Here is a 6,000-nt window from a genome sequence, read left to right on the forward strand (position 1 = left end):
AATGATAAGTTTTTGAAAAAGTTAAACTTTTATGACTTCTAATAAATTGATAAATGCTTTTATAGAAAAGTGTAAGTTGTTTCAAATAAGCAATCTCAAACATCCATGGTCCAGTGCAACTCAATCTCTTATTAAAAAATCAACTTGTTCCTCCCAATACTGGTCAAAAATATTCGTAAAAGTGTCATTCCAATCTTAGGAAAAATGTATGGATGATATAAAAATTCCATGATCTTGAATGTTTTAAAAAATTGGGATGCTCATCCCATGATCAAGTGGAAACATTAAAGTGTTAGGTATCCCAATTATCATCTTCCATGCAACAACGGGATCCGAGGTCAAACGACAATAGTACGATAAATGATCTCTGCTACAAATTTCACAAAAAACAAATCCATACGACCCAAACGATTGACTCGTTGATGAATCCATGTTCATGAAAAGATAAGCTTAGAGATTTGTTGTTAGTACACACATGGAAATGTATGACAAACACCAAGAATGGTAGAAAAAATAGTTTTTCAAGAACTCGATCTCCCATAGCGAAAAATATACGCTTATCTCCGACAACGATACCAAAAACTTGTTTGTTACATCAACATAAACCCAAAATGTTGTGGTAATTGATTAAGCATGTAAGTATACATGTCCACCCGTTATCGTATTAAAAACACGTAATAAAATGATATCGTATTCCATAGGGATAGTTTCTTAGGTTGCGAGATCTCAAGATAAAAAAACTAATTTCAGATGGCGAAGTCGAATAAATTGGTTTGAATAAGTAACAACTGCAACTACAACTACAACTAACAACAAGAAAGTAAAAAAGCACGAGTATAAGATTTGGTTGGAGTTTCAGCACAAATGCAACAAAACTTTGCTACAACATAATATGAGGTTGCAACGATAGTTCTCAACATCACATTATTGGATTAAATGACCTTTTTTTCGAGGTGTCAGACACTCACTAGCAGTACCCTTATCGTATCAATAATTAGTACAAATCCAAGCATGGTACTATACTTATATTTCTTTCCATATATGCATGATTATATCAGTTGCTGCAACAAGTTGCAACATTCTACAACTCTTTACTTCTCTTTGTTAACATTGTCTTATTTATAAGCTCAACTCATCTTAATGAAATGACATGCGTCGTCTTGTCAATGATCATTTAGATGAAACATTAAGAAGTGAAGTGAATAGTGGAGTTGATAGCTATTGCGAAAGCAATTATGCCGACCAATTCGAGTCTTTTTAGAACAATGGAGATTTTTCCAACTGTTAAACTTTATGTTCCATGAGATTGGTTAGGCCTGTTCATCGATTGACATCCAATGGATGTGAGGGGAATCGAACCGATCCAATCATCCATTGGATGTTGGATTTTGCCAACCGATCTGATTCGATTATTGGACAATCGATCCAATCCAATCCAATGGATGATTGAATCGATTCGATTGCCAAAATACCAAATGGAAGTAAATCCATTTTTTTTAATTCCCGTGGAAGTCCACATTTTGTTCAGAAATACCGTAATGAAAGGAAAATGTAAAATTCTACTCAGCGCAATTATGGAGATTCCAACAAAAACCTCCCGTTCTTCATACTTTTTCAATATGAAAAAAAAAAATTCAAAATAAAAAGGTCGTCTTATTCAAAACCCCAATTATGATCATTGTTAAATATTTAAATTTTAATATTTTAGGGGTCATTTAGGGGCCTTAGCTGGTGATCCGGTGTATAGGAACAATAATCAATTTTAACTCGAATGGAAAAAACGATTAATCTCTATCAATAACCGAGCACCGCCGCCCTTATCTTACAAGGAAAGGGAAAAAATGCCCACCCCAAGATGAGTGCTCTCCTATTCCGAACAATTTTCGCATTGAACCCACAAATGCCTGTATTTTTGAGTCCCCGCTTTTTTTCGAAAAAATGGAAAATTTTTCTTTCTCTTCTAGTTTTCTATCTCCCATCTATCTTTGGATAATTTTATTGGATATCCATCGGACATCCAATGGATGATTCGTTAGGATTGGTCCATCTAGTGTGTTAATTCAATCAAATTCTCCAACAATGATACAAATTGATTAATCATTTTTAATATGTGTTAAAACCAAACAAGGGAAGTTAAAATTTTAAAACTCACATAAAACAAATTCTGATTTAAGCAATTGAAAATAAATTAATTGGATAATGGTTGGATGGACAACTGGATGGTCATCGGATGATTAATGGGATGTTGATCGGTTCGGTTTTGGACTGCCATCAGAGAACCTATTGGTCCAAATTTTGTGGATTATTAAGGGTTTGATATCTGAGATGTTATCGATACATCAAATAAACAATCACTGGAAATGCAACCTATCAACGATGTCAAGGAAGCAAGTAGCAACTTTTTTCTAAAGAAGTTCAGTTTTGATGATGAGGAGAAGGTATTGCAAGTGATGATCAGAGAAGGGGACACTCATGGCACTCGGGTTTTTTGGAGGGGAGACATGGGTTCCATGCGACTCAGTATTCCTGTGAATGAAGTTCAGTTGTATGAGAAGACAATACGACTAAAGACATGTTATTCAAAGAGATTGAGGAATAATAACAACACATTCTTGAATAACCAACAGTTTAAGGTGTTTGAACTCTGTGACAAGATTTGGAGAAAGAAAGAAAGAGAGAATTTTAAAGATGAACGAAATGAGAAGAAACAAGCAATGGTAGATAATCAACCACATGTGAAGAAACTTAAGAAGGAGAAAAATGAAAGGGGTTGATATCCCCACCCCCTGTCAAGCTTTCTACCCCCTGTGATTTGTTCCTCCACTCACACAATCATTGCTCCCCTCACACGATTCACTTTTAAAATTTAAAATTTAAACTTTAAACCTCTATAATTAGTTAATTAATTTACTTTACGTTCCTCCCTTTTAAATTTTTCATTTTATACCCTGATCAAATCAACATACATAATCGTATATCAATTAAAATATGTCTAAAAAATACGTTTTAATTTTAACAAGTTACACCATTATAATCGACTCGTCAATGCCTTCGAAATGAGCCCAATATTGAATATTTTTTGACTTAATTATATTATTATATATTATGTACTATGAAAAAATATTTTTCATATTTACACTTATAGTTATTTATTTAATTTATGACATTTGTTTTTCAATTTTCATTTATAATCATTATCACATTAAAATACATAATTTTATAGTAATTAAAATACGTTTTAACATGTCACGTTAAATTCTATCTCATATACATCAAGTAACATGTCACATTATGAACAATAATATCGACATTTAGTACAAAATACGTTAGGAAAATACGTTTTAACATTTGTACCCTTTTACATAATTGTAAAAATAATCCGATTCGAAAGAAAGTAAAGTTATTGATTTGAAATAAAGTAAAATTAATGATTTGAAATAAAGTAAGAGTAGAGCATCACATGTGAATAAAGTTAACGGAAAGATAATAGCATCAGAGGTGAAAAAAGACAATGGACATGGAGTACAAACATAAGGACTATAAATTTGTTATTGAATATGTAAAGAGAAATGTTGTTGTTTTTCTTTTAACGAGGCTATGGAAGCGGCTTCGGTTTCGATAAGGTCAAGCTTGGAGAAGAAATGGTGGGATATAAATGAAGTGATGATGGAATCATACAAATCTTTGGTTCATGAAATCTTTGAAACAACAAGGCCTTCATCTTCTCATGTTTAATTAGTTCATGTCTAGTTAATTGTTAAAATCATCCTCTTTAAAACTCACAAAATCAACTTGTTCATCCCAAGACTGGTCACAAATATTCGTAAAAGTGTCATTCCAATCTCAGGAAGAAGGTATGGATGATATGAAAATTCCATGATCTTGAATGTTTCAAAAAGTTGGATGCTCATCCCATGATCGAGTGAAAACATTAAAGTGTTAGGTATCCCAATTATCATCTTCCATGCAATAACGGGATCCGGGATCAAAGGATAATTGTCCGATAAATGATCTCTGCTACAAATTTCACAAAAACAAATCCATACGACCCAAACGATCGACTCGTTGATGAATCCATGTTCATGAAAAGACAAGCTTAGAGATCTGTTGTTAGTACACACATGGAAATGCATGACAAACACAAGAATGGTAGAAAAAATAGTTTTTCAAGAATTCGATCTCCCGCAACGAAAAATATACGCTTATCTCCGAAAACGATACCAAAAACTTGTTGGTTAGATCCACATAAACCAAAAAGGCTGTGGTAATTTATTAAGCATGTAAGTATACACGTCCACCCGATATCGTCTTAAACACGTAATAAAATGATATCGTATTCCATAAGGATAGTTTCTTAAGTTGTGAGATCTCAAGGTAAAAAAACTAATTTCAGATGGCGAAGTCGAATAAATTGGTTTGAGTAACAACTACAAATAACAATGCGAAAGTAAAAAAGCACGGGTATAAGATTTGGTTGGAGTTTCTGCGCAAATGCAACAAAACTTTGCTACAACATAATGTGAGGTTGTTGCAGTGATAGTCCTCAACATAATATGAGGAAACAAGTAGCAAGTTTTTTCAAAAGAAGTTTAGTTTTGATGATGAGGAGAAGGTATTGGAAGTGATGATCAGATAAGGGGACACTCGTGGAACTCAGGTTTTTTTAGGGGAAAGATGGATTCAAATCTTCAATGCAACTCAGTATTCCTGTGAATGAAGTTCAGTTGTATGAGAATACAAGACGACTAAAGGCATGTTATTCAAAGAGATTGAGGAATAATAGCAACACATTCTTGAATAACCAACAGTTTAAGGTGTTTGAACTCTGTGACAAAATTTGGGGAAAGAAAGAAAGATAGAATCTTAAAGATTAACGAAATGAGATGAAACAAGCAGTAGTAGATCATCAACCACATGTGAAGAAACTTAAGAAGGAGAAAAATGAAAGGGGGTTGATATCCCCACCCCCTGTCAAGCCTTCTACCCCTGTGGTTTGTTCCCTCACTCACACAATCATCGCTCCTCTCACACGATTCACTTTTAAATTTTAAAATTTACACTTTATACCCTTATAATTAGTTAATTAATTTATTTTACGTTTTTCCCTTTTAAATTTTTCATTTTGTACTCTGATCAAATCAACATACATAATCGTATATCAATTAAAATATGTTTATAAAATACGTTTTAATTTTAACAAGTTACATCATTATAATTGTCTCGTCAATACCTTCGAAATGAGCCCAATGTTGAATATTTTTTGACTTAATTATATTGTTATATATTATATAGTATGAAAACATATTTTAAATATTTACACTTATAGTTATTTATTTAATTTATGATATGTGATTTGTTTTTCAATTTTCGTTTTAGATCATTATCACATTAAAAATACATAATTTTATATTAACTAAAATACGTTTTAACATGTCACGTTAAATTCTATCTCATATACATAAAGTAACATGTCACATTATGAACAATAATATCGACATTTAGTACAAAATACGTTAGGAAAATATGTTTTAACATGTGTACTTGTTTACATAATTATAAAAATAATTTGATTTGAAATAAAGTAAAGTTATTGATTTGAAATAAAGTAAAGTTATTGATTTGAAATAAAGTAAAAGAAATCGATATATATATATATATATATATATATATAAAAGTTGATGCTACAGTACTGTTACAGTAAAGGTTAGGCGAATTTTTTCAAAAAGTACACAATGACTTGTCGACCGCCATGAATTATTGAGGTATGTGTGGCTATCTGAATTATTGGAGGTACGTCACTGCTTTCATCATGTCTTCTAGATCATGTACTGTGATGTCATTGTTGTGTTGTTTTGTCTTGTCTAGAAGTCTATGTGTGTTTCTGGAATTGTCCGTGGTGATTCTTGATTATAGGGATCATCTTCTGAGTTATCTTCTCTGTTGTTGATGTCTGTGATACTGATCTGATTACTTTCTCCAACAAAGGGTAAAAGCATGTCC

The sequence above is a fragment of the Cynara cardunculus genome (assembly GCF_001531365.2).
Source record: "Cynara cardunculus var. scolymus isolate 2C chromosome LG 16, CcrdV1, whole genome shotgun sequence".
Taxonomy (NCBI): Eukaryota; Viridiplantae; Streptophyta; class Magnoliopsida; order Asterales; family Asteraceae; genus Cynara; species Cynara cardunculus.